This window comes from Morone saxatilis, unplaced genomic scaffold, assembly GCF_004916995.1.
Source record: "Morone saxatilis isolate NCDOM2014 unplaced genomic scaffold, NCSU_SB_2.0 Contig8, whole genome shotgun sequence".
Lineage (NCBI taxonomy): Eukaryota > Metazoa > Chordata > Actinopteri > Moronidae > Morone > Morone saxatilis.
Genome location: NW_023340257.1, coordinates 7,838,394 through 7,854,473, shown reverse-complemented (window position 1 = coordinate 7,854,473; position 16,080 = coordinate 7,838,394). Strand labels below are relative to the sequence as shown.

General features: G+C 39.7%; 1 protein-coding gene across 4 annotated transcripts in view; it reads right to left on the bottom strand.

The window, feature by feature from the left end:
• The window catches only part of b3gat1a (beta-1,3-glucuronyltransferase 1 (glucuronosyltransferase P) a), a 72,582-nt gene extending 56,613 nt beyond the window's left edge, over nt 1–15,969 (bottom strand). For 3 of the 4 annotated variants that reach the window (XM_035680686.1, XM_035680688.1, XM_035680687.1), the window contains exon 1: nt 15,425–15,969. The gene's annotated coding sequence lies outside the window, so the exon portion shown is untranslated. The remainder of the gene's footprint in view (nt 1–15,424) is intronic. The other variant, XM_035680689.1, reaches the window with a different exon arrangement.
• Between the last annotated feature and the right edge of the window lie 111 nt (nt 15,970–16,080).

Here is a 16,080-nt window from a genome sequence, read left to right as displayed (position 1 = left end):
ATAAATAAGAGCATGTGTGACCCATATTTAGAGCCTGCAAGGTCCCATAAATATCAATCAGCCAATAAATATGCTCCTATCAGACTGATGATTATGTATCCTGGCTGTCTAATATATTTTAGCCGCACTATGAGGCGTGATGATGATGAAGGCCTGGGGACACAGTAAGTAGGGCCTGCCTATATGAAGCAGACATAAAGATATTAAAATTATTATAAACTTGAAATTAAGTCTAACTTTGAGACTTTGGCAATGCAATAACCAGTGTTAAAATATATTGAGATTATCAAAAGCTCTAGTGAAAGATAGAAGAAAAATTAAGAATTATCATAGTAGCCTAGTTGCCCCATTCTTTATCTGACCAGATTCAGACATGTTTTCTATTACACAGGTTCTCAAATCATGGTACGTGTACCACACGAGCTGCCTCTAAAAAATGTAAAAAAGTAAATAATCATTTTAAAACATATAATACTATGAAAATACTAACATAATACAAGCTCAGACGATACAAATGTAGCATTTCCTGCAAAATATTGTTTCAATATGAGCCTGCTACATAGTCACGTTCATGCACATAGCGCCCACATGCAGCCATGATTAGTTATGAACTAAAATGTGATGGTGAGCAATAGGAAAATAAATGTGGATCAGCTAGTACCTCTTTTCCAGGATTTTAGGATTCAACAATGAATAATATTCTTGTTAGGAATAAACCCGCCTCCTGCATGAACTGTCCATAGCTGATTGGCCTATGCTACTGTATTTTAATGTCAGTCATAATGGCATTACTTAGTGAGCCTAATATTTTCTGAGGTAGTATGTGGTGTGAAAAGTTCTAGAAACATTGTTCTATGACAACCACAGGCTATCACCCTAGTAACAGCATCATAAGCAGGAACAAATTTCACACATCCTTTTTACCAGACAAATATATTGGGAATACAACAGTGTGACCCTCACAGAACCACACACACTGCAATGAAATGCTCACACACACAAAGGCACACCAGGAAGCCCGATGCAGAGCGGGTGTCTTACTGATTACAAACACTGTGAGACATCTCAAGGCTGCTATCCTGCTTCTCTCAGCACGGTAAATATTGTAATGTTGCGCTTTCTCTCTTTATTCCTCGCTGCCTTTTCCACCCAGTGTTTGGCTTTTTCACTACATCTCACACACCGTTTAAACAGAAGTCTAAGGTTTATCTATATTCTGTCTTTACCTAAGCCGGCCTCTGACAGCTGCTAATTATACAAGAGTAGCAGCAGCCAGCTGTGACAGTGGCCTTTTAAACTTGAGGAAACTACATTTACATTGATTAAAGGAATAGTCAACTCAAAAAAGGCCATCTAAACCATACAAAGTAGCTATTTCTTTGCCCTTTCCACAGTGATTGAACACCTTGTAATGGAAGTCACAATATGTAGAAATACACTAACTGTCCCGTGCACTCATCAGTCATGTTTCATAGCACCATATATAAAGATTTCAGCACTGCATGAGAATAAAACGTGAGCCACACACCCAGAAATCTATATCCATTATCGTGGCATGCATGCTTTTCATTTGCAGTATGGCATGGCTGGAGCCATATTGATTTTCATCCCTTTTCCCTGCTTTGTACTTGGTGTAAAATCTTGTTTCCCTCTCTCTATTTGAATTCAACATGTTAGAAACCACACTGGACTGTATCTATCAATCAAAGGTGATTATCACCAATTTTGTTGGTGCAGTGAATGCAGTGTGCGGCCAGTGAACTGTAGAATTAACAACTTTTGTTTTATTTGAAAATCATTTTCAGCAAAGGTTGTTTGATTGTCTTGTTAGCAGGTTTTTTTTTACTCACTGCTGAGACCATGCCCTTTTGGATGAAAAATGAACAAATAGAGTTCTATCACTACGTTTACGTAATACATTATATATGAAAGAAATTGGGTTTCTTATACTGTTGGTTTCAAAATGTATTTACTTAAGGACCAGGCTTAGAACTTCTTATAAAATCGCTTGCTTGAATTTAAATGATGAGAACAGTAAAGGATTATGTTATTAACTGTGTCACTATCACTAAATTACAAACTCACTATTAAGGTTTTTGCATTAGCAAATGAATAACTTGGCCAAGTGCTGTGGGACTGATTAGAGATTTCATTATGAATGAAAGACAGCAAATCGTGGAAGTGTTTTTGCTAACTACTACTGTCAACTATTTTACATATTTAACTTTGATTAAGCCTTATTTACAGACAAAGATACAGATTTTCTGCGCTTTTATATTAAACAAGAGTCTCTCAAGCTAAGTTTACAAATGGTGTAAAAAGCATATAAAAATATTAAGACTAATGGCACGTACAGCACATGCACTCACACACAAATCCTTTGCAGCAAAAGGAAATGTCACCCTCATAGGGCAAATCTGGAATCACATGAGAAAGAGGCCAGTCTCTCTCTGTGATGGGCTCATCTGTGGAGGAATTGCGATGACCCCATCACTCCCCTGTTGTCTTCCTGTCCAAAGGCTTGTAATCAAAATCAACAGCAAATGATTTTTTATGCAGCTGGACACTGATGAAATGTGTATTTTCCCTTTAGTGGCATGTGAAAACCACAAATACCCCTGTCCCTCTGTTCCTCTGTGTAGAAAACAGTCAATGCTGCCATATTCTCCTCTACCGTATCTCCCCCTCCCCCCTTCCATGACTGATGACTCGCCCCCTCGTGTCTTTTGATGTACAGACTTGAGTGACACAATCATAAAGCAATCAATTAAACACACCTCCCCTGAATGTCCTTCCAGGAGTCTGATTGTATTTCCCTGTGCTCGTATTTCCGGAAAGCATGAAAAGGTTTAAGTGGCTTAAGGCTCATAAAATGGTAAAAATAAAGCTACATGGTGATGATCAAAATCCATCTCTTTTTTGTATTTTGTTTTTTAAGACTTAAGATGGTGTGAGAACAACTAAGTTGGTTCAAGTGAAGAGTCTTACACATAAGAACAAAAATATTATGAAGAACATGAACACATGTAATAGTCAACATAGCATAATAACATAACACAAATTGCATGTTATATTTTAATGAGGTAGTAACACAGTAATTGCACTATATGATGAGAAGAAGACCAGGTATTCACTTCTCCTAAGCCCTGGGCTTCCTCTGCTCCCCATTTATTCTGAGTCACAGCGTGCAGCTCTGTCATGCTCAACATCACACATGGTGTCCAGCCCTGCTTATCCTCTTAGAGCCATCTTGGTAAAGCATGACGATTTGTCGCTAACTACAGTTAAAGGTGCTTTCCCATGCCTGTCTGTTAATGGAAGACTGCCTGCTACACAGCCCCTGTCTTGTTTGTCTTTGACTAGAAAAAGGTTTTCTTAGCAGTGATTGTTAAGCGGTAAGTACCCAACTTGTCAGATCCCATCGCTAGCATTTGATTTGAGCAGCATTGACCCTGATTGCTGTGGTGGGCGAAGCAGCTCCATGCAGCGGAAGAGGACACAGCTCTGTTCTCAGCCAAAAGCGCAGCTTGGTCTCTTTTACTGGATCTTTGAATATGAGCGTGTCAATACAGCCATTGCACACGGCTGCATATGCCCCTCTGGCACGATTCCTCCCCGACTGAATCGATTCAGGCTCTGTTTATCTCATTAGCTTGTAGCGTGTAATCAATCACACAAGGGCATTTGTTTCGGGCCTCCAACCCACTGCGTATTATAAATCAACTCCTATGCTCAGTGTGAACATTGTTCTGTCTACAGTTATCTTTAGCGATGACTCCTACACTGAGCTGCATGTAACTGAGCACAGCCTCTTGGCATTCATTAAAATGATCCTGTTTCAATAATGCTAAGTGATGTGGTGTCCATGCAGGCAAAGGACAAAAGACACATGTGCATGAAGCATGTGCACAAAGATTACAAATAATCTTTTAAATCTGCCCACTTCAAGTCTCAGAAGAGTAATTAACTAGGTGCTTTAGTAGTGTTTGCACTACTAAAATGGTGTGTTTTCCATGTCTCTTTTTGCTGGTTTTCATTAAATCAAAGGCTGAGGGAATATCAATTTCCCCACAATTTATGAGGTAATGTCATACCAAACACGATCACTAAATTTAAACTGAAAGTAAAGGGAGGTAATAATGAGTAAAACAGTAAAACGGCTAAAGTCAACGCACTTTGTCCGAACTTGACTGAAGTTTTTCTGTCATGAGTCATATGAGGACGGTGGATGTAAAAGCAGTGGACAGCATCAGACTGTGGCTGGCTGCAGCAGGAACTCCGCCTCAGGCCGAGCAGCAAATGCTGCCTTTACCAATTTCACAGAGTCACTTTGAACACCATACAGTACTTTCCACAAACCACCCCATCACATACATGCGTCACCAGGCAGCGCAAACAATCATTACATTGTCTGATACCTAGATGGCATTTAATGGAACTGCCACTTTATCTTCTCGACAGCAGTAGTAATTTGCAACAGGTGTCTGTGGCAACATACTTTTGCTGTTTTCCTTCCGTACTTCATAAAGACAAGGCAAATATAAACAAGACATTTACTTGAGTGTCATGGGAAGAAAATGACTACAACACGGATTCACTCTCACTGAAATACTCTCATACTGTAATAGAGTTTTGAGAGGAGACAATATAATCAGTCCCTCAGTGCAAAGTTTGGTTACTCTGTTTAAAACTCGACAAAGCCATTCTGGACTCACCTGTCTAACAAAGGAATGACTATCTTTGAATCACTCAGTGACAATAACTGATAGTTGGATTAGCTCGGTGTGAGACTGAAAATGCTGCAGGACAATGATGATAATAATGCTTACAATGCTATACAACTGGGCGAGTGGATGATCCAATAAATTAATGCACAAACCAAGAAAAACAAACAAATATAAGAGGTCCATAGTCCAAATATAGATTTTGTTACTGGTGGCAAAACATCTGGCTGGTTTTACATAAAAACTTAACAGTTAATTATATTCAACTCATTTGTTTTCTTGAGCACTTATTATTGTAAATAATAATTTACATCTACCATTAATGCCTGGAAGGCCTGTTTTATCTTTTATCAATGAGTGGAATGTATTTGCACCATAAAAGTGTTAACATTTTACAGTATCAACATCTATTTTGAGCCCGTTTTAATGGTCATCCAGAAGCAGCATGACAATGCTTCAAGAAGGGATCCCACACTCGAACAACATATTAGGCATTCAAAGGATTTTCCTGGATAAGAACATGAAGGGCATGCTGTGAGGGGGCACAGACTACAGATTCCATACTATGAATGCACAAGTCATTGCTCAACTTCTGCTCTAATAATTCCCACATATTCTCAAAACGATAATACTCACAGCCATCATATCTGTAGCCAGATGGTACGGACAAGCTCAGTAGACGTTGCCTGAGGGGCATGGTGCTGCAGCCCTCAGGACTGCATATGTAAACTGCATATCAAAACTGCTGGTTAGCATTAAGCACCGAGGAATGTGGGTGGGCGTCTGTCAGTGTTGTCAAATCAAAATATATGTATCAATAAACCTTAAATCATCATCTTATTCATAACTCGCCAGCCTTCTTTGGTACACAGACACGTCACTTATGAAATGATTATGAAAATGATTATGAGCATGAACAGTTTAAGCTCTTTATTTTGTATCTGTGTTTTACAGTTTGTTCATGGTAATTAATTCTTATAGCCAAGAAGCTCAGCAAATTAATGCTGGTGCAATGCAGGTCAGACTTGCTGCTCACTGCTCGTATAAAACTATTAATTAAAGTCCAAAGCAGAAAGGCAATAAATGTGCACGGTAGATGCTCTGACAGGTCACCTTGCTCTTTAAAACTTCTGACATTAAATCAATTAAGGAAAATTAGTTGAATTTCTGACAGCAACACAATCAAAGAGGCTTTCTCTTCCTTTGGTGCTGGGGGGAAATTATTTCATGTAAATAAAAGTCCAGGAAAATCAGAATACACTGGACTGGTTTAAACCCACATTTATTAATGGTATATTAGCCACAACTTGGAAGCATTCACGAGGGAAACATGGACACTCTGCCTTCATTACCCGTGTGCCAGTGTGATTCAGAGATGCAACACCGTGAGTGAGATGTAATTGGCGCCTACTGCACATGAAATGCCATGCAAGCAATGACACGAACAATAACAACAGGCTATCTAAGGACTGTCATTTCCCACTCCTCAGCACGAAGCATTACACCATTTAGAAGCTCTGAACAGCAGAAATGTTGAGGCTTTGCACAATGCACATCAAGTTCCTCTACCTCTCACTGCTGTCAGTCCCACTTCCAAGCCTATTAATTTATGGCCTTGACAGAAGCTGGGGGTTTGTAAATACTAATACTAACAAGACCTAATTTAACAATTCAGTGGAATAAAAATAAATTCCTCTCCCTGCACTGACACATTCACCTCTGTATTTGCTCTTGAGATTTTTCTGCTGTGTCGGTATTGTTGGTCTGGAAATGTAAATATACCACACAAGGAAAAAACATTTATTAATATTTAATCTAGAGTAATTCCCTACTGCAAATGTGTGTTTATCCATCTCACTCAGTCAAAACAGTCAAAACTGCTGCCTACATTACCTCTAGTAACTCTGAATAGGAAAACCCAGACAGCCCTCTCTGTGCCAATCCTATTTCATACTGAGTAACAGGGATGATTGCACCATGGCAGGAATGAGTTCAGCACATTCAGCATCGAGGGATGACAAAAAAACCGTCATGGTTTTAATAGTGTTGCCGTGGGGTAGATTAGTAAATCAGATTGGTCTCAGATCTAGAAAATCATTTAGAAAATGGAAGCCATAATGCACTAACCCTGGCATTTCTTCTTTATTTTGCACTCATCAGCTGTTTGCAGAGGTCCACAGCAGCAGCTTACACAACACTGCTGGACTGAGATGCAGGGCTGGAAGGTGTGCAGTTGTATTTGGATCTGTCACTCTACAGTAAACAACTTTACATCTCTCTTTATCAAGGCACTCAATCAATTTAGATCCTAAAATCATGACAGGCCGTAGAAAAGACTGCCAATGGAGAAGATCATTTCAACTTAGTCGGTCACACCCATGTGAGCTTATGCCTTGAGTTTGTACTGGATATTGTGCTAACGCCCATTTTGCGTTGATTAGAGGCCTTTATACAAAGTGCAGTTACAGAAACACTATCTCCCAATTCTTATCACTGTGAAATGAGGTGTCAAGGATGTGCTATTATCTGCATATTNNTATTACCTCACTTGTACCTCTTAGAGTTTACTGGGTTTGGAGCAATCAACATTCAGCCTTCAAAGATAAATATGATGTGCCCCATTTCAACATTTCACTGAACATAAAAATAACAAGTAGTCATCTAAGCACTCTCTAGAGACATAATTTATATCTGACTGACAAAGGTCCTATTTGTTAATAACACCTGAACAGTTCATCTGTCCTCAAGATCAACAGAAATGAGATTGAGTCTGTTGATGAATTCTTATACCTTGGTAGCATCATTATCACCGACAATGGATTCTCAATACACATCAAGACTCGCTTAATAATGAGCAAGGTGTCTTTTGCAGATTGAATCTACATTTACATAAACCATGAAAACAAAGATGCAGCTCGATACAGCAATGCCAAGTCTGCGCTGCTGTGTGGCTCTGAAGGGTAAACAAAAGTGAAATATCAAAAGTTGACACCTTCATTATAGAGCATGTCTGCACAAGTTCTCCATCTTTTTGGCCATATACCATGATCCACCAACACTGATTGAACACAGCACTGAGTCCTTAGTAGATGAAATGACCAAAACCAACACACTGTAGCATTACAGAGTGAAAAAGCAGTGAATTTTTCAGTGTAACCACGTGTTGTGGGGAGTAACTGAACAAGGCTGACTACAGACTAAAGCAAGAAAAAATATTGTTAACATGTCCCATGTTCAATCCCTCTGCCGTCCACTTTACTCCCATCACTGAGTCTACTAATACATTATGTCAATTGTATTGTTTGTTAGGTCTCAAGATGCCTATAAATGCCAGCCACTTTGTGTTTATTGTTTGTGTATGTTACCTTCTGTATTGTTTACTGCTTGGGGGAATTACAGGACAACCTCTTTAAAAATGCAGTCTCTTTTTTAGAGGTTTCTGCTCTAATTTTGGTGATTTTCTAGCTATTGCAGGCAGAAGTTTGTCCACTCATTGATTCATTTATTAGATTTCACTAAGTGGTGTTTACATATCTGAATATTAAGCAACACTTGGTAAACGTGATCTCTTTTCTCTCTGAGAGGTGACTGAAATAATCTCCCAGCATGTTCAGAAGTTATCCTTCCCCCCCTACAGAGATGGACGGAAACTTATAGTTCTCGTTAAAGCTGAGGGATTTACAGCAAAGCCTCTAGGATTTTCTCAAGAGGGTAATTGAGAGAGCTTGTTTGTGCCTCAAAACCAGGACATTTTGTTGTGCTGTGTGTTTGCCATCGTTGTTGCCTAATCTGTGAGTAATTACAGCAGTGATCCCTGGAAGGAAATGGATGTTTATCACATGAACAAAAAAAAACATAAAAGCTCATAAGGGAGAATCACTGCTTAAAATCATTCATATTTGGTGGGCTTAGCTGTTAATAGATTCTACTAGAATGCATAAATAATGAACTTCAGGTTGAAGATAACAGTTTTGGCAACTTTTGTGTACATTCTTCTGATTACTGATGACTACATTTAATGTAAAGAATTTTTTGTTTGATATTTTTTTGTTTTGTTTTGGGTTTTTGCCTTTATTAGATAGAACAGCTGAATATAAACAGGAAAGGGGTAGAGAGAAAGGGGATGACACGCAGTAAAGGGCCAAAGGTTGGATTCCAAACCAGGGCGCTCAGCGAAGACTCAGCCGTTGGTACATGACGCCCTGTAGGCCCAAAGCCACACAGTAGTTAACAGCAGCAATGGTAATACAGTACACAAGGCTAATAGTCAATAAATATACAGATAAGTTCTTCTGCAGTTAAGCACACCCCAAACAATTCATAATTTCAAATACCATACAGTTGATAGATCAATGATAATCTTTATTCTTTAGCAACACGTTTAAAATGGAGTGCACACATTCACATTGTAGGTTAAGTAAATATATTATGATATATCAATCTTGTTTTTTTTTACATGTGAAGAGGTCTTCCTGGGGAAGAAAGTGTGGCCAAGGGTGGGAGCAGTTATAATCCTGTGCATGCCAATCAACCGACATGGCTGCCATGTTGGAGGGGATTTTGGTTTATTATTGTTACTTTAGTAGTTGTAATACGCCCATTTTTTTCCCCGTTGTGTAAATTGTTTGCAACCACTATATATTTCCCTGGCTCATTCAGTTAGGTCAGTTGTTGAGTCCCATATCGTTGTGTATGCGTTGATTATGTTATATTTGTTACTCTTTTATAGCTAGTGTTAATTCTGGTTTCTATTGTTATATTTGGGTAAATAAAAAAAGACCTATTTTCAACAAACTCCTTTCTCCATTGCTGATGACACGCCCCAATGCTAAGAATATTTTATGTCAGTGTAGATTTATGACATTGTGTATGTATTTAGCAAACACCTTACCCAGTGTTCACCCCCACTGTCAGGTCACATCATTGCTGTGTGGACAGAGTGATGAAAAGGGACAACCTCTGTTTGTCAGCCTCATGGCCTCAGACACCCTGTATAACATACAGGAACATATAAGTTTCAATTCACTCTGTGTGACTCCTCCTCCCACCAGGCCTCATGCTCCACTGTAGACAAAAGCTGTCCCTTCTCTAACACACTGATTATAGGTTAAGATCATTTTGCCATAAAGGACAGAGTGGAGCTCTTCTTGTTCAGTCTCTTATGTTATGTAATTGTAACACTCCTATCTGAAGATAGGAGGGGAGAGAGAGAAAAGAAGTGTTTTACACTCCATTCTTCCTCTATTCTTCACTGTGTGTGGCAGAATATGGTTTGACAGTGGGGGAGGTAAAGCTGGAGGGCTGGGTCAGGAGCTTTGCTTAGTTCCTGTGCCTGTAGATATTGTAGACTGTGTGTGTGTGTGTGTGTGTGTGTATATGTGTGTGTTTGTGGGGGGGGTGGGCTGTGTGTCTGTATGTACAGTACGCTATGTGACTACACATACTCTACGCCTCCAGTCGTATCTCTGCTAAGTCTTCTAATCTCCAGCAGGCCTGATGAATGTGAACACAACTGATAGCACACTGCCAGCTGTCCTTAATACCTTCTTTTTTCTAACACAGCGGCACTGCCCTGAGGGACCATGGGCAACCACAAATACACATAATGAGATTATACAAAAGAAAATTCATTAAGAAAACGGGGAAACTTATTTGAATCGTGCAGCGTTACTGAGTGAACCAGTAAACAGCATTACAAGCCTTAGTGGCAAATCCATGATGCTGTTCATTTTATTGACACTCACACCAACTTGTTCAGCAGCTGCAAAAGCTGTTAGCAGAAAGACGCATTTACTATCAGTGTTACGGATTTCTGTTCAAAAACTCAATTTGGATCACTTAGTCTAACCAGTACAATGATAAATATATAAATAAATATTTAACTTTCACTTGACACTGTCAGATTTATTTACATCCAACAACAGGAGCATTAAATCATCAACAAAAACAACAAAAAGCAATGAAACCCAAAGATTTCCGCTCTTTGGATATAATGAAAAAATTTGAGAGCATGCCCTGGTTTTTAACCTGGTTTTCCATTGAATGATATACTATCATACTGCGATGAATTGTGATTTCCAACGTAAAGGTTTTCACAAAACAGTACCTCCCACAGTTCGACTAAGACTATAAAAGGTACACTGGTCAGTGTCAAATTCAAACATATCTCGCAGAAAAAGGAGAAGAATAAATTCACTTAAAATGTCCTGGAATAGAGCACAATGTGGGGAAAAATTGGATGAAAATCCAACTTTAATCACACTTTTATTTGATTTTAACGCACTTGATTGCGACTTGTACTGCGTCCCATCTTCCTCTTATGATCCTGAGTTTTCTAACCTGATTTCCCATTTAAGTGAGTGGTGATGACCCACACGGTGGCTATATATGGCAACCTTTGCTGAAATTGCTGTAACAAGTCAAGATGAATTCAACAGCTATAGCAGTTTGGAAGAATTGAACATATAATTATTCTGTGTTGCTGGTCACTCCAAGCTGCTCTGATGTACCTCGGGCAAACAACTGCTGTCCCTGGAGGGAGAAAAGCTGCTGGAGAGAAGGCAGAGATCTTTGCCAGCGCGAGTCTGTGGAGCACAGTTTATTCTAATTCCTCTGCAGGACATTAATGAGCCAGGATAGTGGCTGTCTTAATGGGCAGCCAGACAGATTTTAAGTGCCCCATGGAGTGTAATCCACAGAGGTACAACAGCACTGCTGCAAGGCCCAACAGATTGTTCTTAGTTTTCATTTTGCTCTAACTTTGCTTCTAAGCTGTTCATTAAAAAAGGGCATGTGCCCAGTGCATTTTAAGCCCCTGCCTTTGGGACGGCCAGGGGCCAAAGTCAATGCCATCACATATTTTCATACATTTTATGTTTCAGTTTTTGTCACTGTTAACCCGAGCTGCTTATGTTATTTTTAAAAAGAAAACACCATCGTTACAATTATTAGTTATTTATGTATATCTTGAAATTAATAATGGTTTTTCATTTTGCAGGCAGAGGTGGATAATATCTATCAACTTCACAAATGTATAGCACTTTAATGGCTGATTATTTTTGCTTTTTTTAAACCACAGTTTCTCTTTACTTTCTATTACAAAAGGAAATCTCTATAGTAAGTTGCCCTTCTTACAAGAAGACCTTTTGGTGGTATTTCTCAGTTAAAATGGGTAAAACCGAAACCAGGAGCTTTATTTTTTATTGCCAGTTTTTCAACCTGCATTACACACTTTTAATGTGATATGAGTCAGCCTAACTACACTTGATTGTGCATGAGTAATAATCATAACGTTGATATTTTTCCAGATACAAAAATGTCAAACCACTATTTTGCGTATGTTTGCAGCAGGTATTGTGTAACACATTGAACTAAACTATAATATATAACACTTACATCCTAAATGCTGTCAACATGCAACCCTTATATTCAAACTGGAGGGAAATTATTGATGTAACCTCAGAAAGATTAGGCTGCTGTGGTATCACTCGGGGAAACAGTCACAGTGGTTATTATTCATGATCATGAAGAAAATATTCCCCCGAGTTAACACTGCACTTGTTTTCCCAACCTAGACTGCTACTGAATCCCCATGCCTGTAGTAGATTGGTGTTCTGTTACATATAATAATTATAATGAAAGCACAAAGTGGATCTTAAGGTTCGAATGTGTTTGTCTAATGCCTACATTTTTTAGTAGCAAGATGTGAGAAAGCTGTGTATGAACTATTCTAGTTATATGTACCTACACTTCATACTGTGGGTTGTTCAGATATATAGATATCTATTGTATGGGATAAAGGCAATGTTTTATTCTGCTGCTTCGCGCCTCTGTTGCCTAAGGCTGGACAGCTCCATGACTGAATCTGCAGAGAAGCTCAGTTACCTTCAAAGGGAAACCTACAGCACACACTAAACAGACATCAAACATAAATGAATTTTGCCCAGTCGAGTGGGGTTCAAAAACCTGCATCTCTGAGCTCTAAGTGTAGGTAGACATGCTTTACATGCACCCACACACTGCCCTCTGTTTCTAAACCTCCGCAGCCTTGTCAATAGCCTGCAAAACGTTTGTGCAAAGTGTAATCCCTCTGTCTTGTTGGGCTCCATACAAATTTATTACACTGTGCAATGATGTGTGAAATGCTGCTGAGTTATCGGTGATGAACATATGAATTCCACATGTGGACATGCGACACCTGCATTTCTACAAGATGATCTAAACGTGTACTGTATAATATGTGTGTTGTGATGATGTTCCCTATTTTATATTCTAGATGAGAAAAAAAATCATATTTGGTACAAATGTATTGTAAAGTGTGAATAGTTTCACTCATAGTGTTTCTAAGAATTAATAATTTATGAAGACTTAATAATATGCTGTTACAGTGCACTTTTTAAATATTTTTTGTGAGGAAGTGGCAGACTGTGGCGATGTGTCTTGCTTTGTCCTTGTGTTTCTGAGTTCTTAACATTTATTGCTTCACATTTCAATGCTTTTTTGTAAAAGTGAAATGCTTCATTACAGTACTCAAGGGTTGCTCCACTTCACACTGCAGTTACAATTTGTTTTGACCTTCTTCCAGAAAATAAAGATTTAGATATGACTTTTCCTTATTGACTGAATGCTCTATTGGAAAGCGAGATACTCCAATAAAGCATATAAACGAAATCACAGTTGTTGACTTAAAATCTGTTTAACCTAAAAAAAATGTTATTTATGAATTATAATTATTATAACACGGTAAAGCATTAATAAAATATTTGATAAGGAAATCAATTACAATGTATGTTTTATGATGTAACTATGCCTTGTACATAGTGCCAATAGATTATTTTTATTACATTGTAATCTATTCTTCTCCATACTGTAACTCATGACGGGACGTGACAGAATTGCAGCCACATCATGTATGTGTATTTCTGTCCCCTCAGCACTCTGTGTATTGTACAGTCAAGGCGAAGGGGCAACCATGAACACAGAGTGAAATGACAAGCATCCATAAATGAGATCTGGATGCTATTTGCTGACATTGCCGACTGAGCACAAACTAAATATACACATGGTCAGAGAGTGCAGCACTATAGAAGCATGCTCACACCCGTGTAAGAAACAGCTGGGGACATGCACGGCTTCACTGTGAGCATACTGTATAGGCTGAGAAAGGGGCACCAGGTGTTGCTGCCATCATGTATGCAGACTGTGGAAAAGATCAGGAGTTTAGAAATTGAGGCTCACAAACAGTTAAATCATCGCCCTTCTGTGTTTTATTCCCCAGTGTGGCTTAATAGGTACACAGCCCTGCAGTGATCAGAGATGTGGGTTAATTTACCCACATAATGTCTCAAATACACACGCTCACAGCTCTATGGCACACTGGATATAAGCATCTATTAAATGCTATTTTCATATTAGTAATTCCACAGAAAATTATAGCATCAATAAAGGCTCTGCCCTTTTTCTCAGACACAGCGGCTTGACTGTGAAAATATGAGTATGAGTGACAGCATATTTGCCTAATATGCCTGATGTCATGATGGGTGTCAGCATGCTGTGGCTGGACCAGTCAGAACTTCCAGGGAGAGTCAGGTTGATGTGTCTTGACTCAATGAGTAAGGACTTCAGACTGAAGCCCAGACCTTTGGCACTGTAACCGCACTGTGCAAGATTTTCCACTGAGACTACTGAGAGTCCCTGCTAACTACAAAATGCATATAATTAAGCACTGAACCCTGCAATACTGATATTACTAAAGCATGTTTTTACATGCACATTATTAGTTATGCCATGCACAAGGAAATGAAATGATGTTTATTGGACAGTAGTGGAACATGGATTCAGACAAAGCACTGTTGTTTCTTGTTTACAGAGTTGCTAGTGCACACCTGTGTTGGTCCAGAGAACAAGCACTACCACTGCATCTTTTCACCGAGAGCCAGGGTTTCCTACAGTAGGTAGGTGTCAGAAATGAGAACGTACATCCCACTTAACTTCGACTCAAGCTTTCCTTTTCTCAAGCCAATGCCCCCTTTTCTGTTCGCTTCTGTGGACAACTTGTTATTTTCTGTCTGGAAGGTAGTGTACGGCTCCCCAGGGTCACTGGTGAAAGTGTTCTGTCAGACTTTGCTTTAGAAAAACACACACTGCATTTTGTGTTATCATTCAACCACTGGCGTCTTTTTTAGTCTTCATACATTTTATTTCTTTCCCTGGATTTTTAATGTGCACCATAGGAGTCAGAATTCATATTTTATGAAAGAGAGAATTCAATTTGCATCTATCAGATGAATGAACTCACTGACTCTATTGGACCTTGTGCAGCAGCAGCTTTGCTGGTCAGTTGAGAGAAAATCTCTCCATGCCCCCTCTGCTATCTCAACATCCAAGTGCTGATCATGAGGATTATCAGCAATTCTTTTCATCAGGCCGACAGTGACTCTTCTTTCTAACCCCAGCTCACACTGCCTCTCTGCAGCATGCAACATGCATAGATCTCCCCTCACTCCGCTGCTGTACACAGCGACCCGGGGACAAAGATGGCAATCTCCCCTACTGCTGTTCCAGACCTGATCTGCATGGAAATTGGCTCATCTCTGTCAAGCTCATGTGTATGCTTTCAAGTTACTCTGGGATGTATATCTGACCCTGTTGGCCAATCAGGCTCAAAATAAAAAGCAAGATAAAGTATCATTATTTTTTACCTCATTCAGAGACTTCAGTGTGAGACTGCTATTCCCAAACGCATGCGGCAGAAGGACTCCCATTCATTCTAGAAATCCCGTGTTTGTCCCTGTTGTGTGTTGTCCCCCACTTCCTCTTCCTTGCCCCTTGTCGAAAGAGAGGCAGCATTCAAAGCATCCCTTTCTTTTATTCTGCCGTGCCAGCTGACACCCGCCTTCATCCCTCGGATGATGGAGATAAAAAAAAAAGAGAGAGAGAAGGGAATATAAAGCAAACAGAGGACACGGGCTCCCAGGATTTATTTCCCTCCCTTGCCTTCTCTCCTCACACCAGCCGAAACAGGCGCATGAGGGGAGACGTCGGAGTGGCAGCGATGTATGCGCTCTTCGCCTCTTCTTTCTCTTGCTCTGCCTCCTCTTCTCCACTCAGCCTCTCTTTGTATCTCTCCCGGTTCCCTCTCTGCTCCTCTCTGTTCCTCTCTGTCTACGCGCGGCTCGTTGCTTCACACAGGAGCAGGCTGCTCTGTCGTGACGGGTGAGACGGCTCTACGCGCGCAGAGACATCTGTGAATGTGCTTATGTTGGGGTTGGGGGGGGGGGACTAAAGTAGCCTCTTAGCTGAGATTGAGACCACCCTCCCCTCCTCCCTTTCAGAGATGGGCTTTCTAATGGCATGT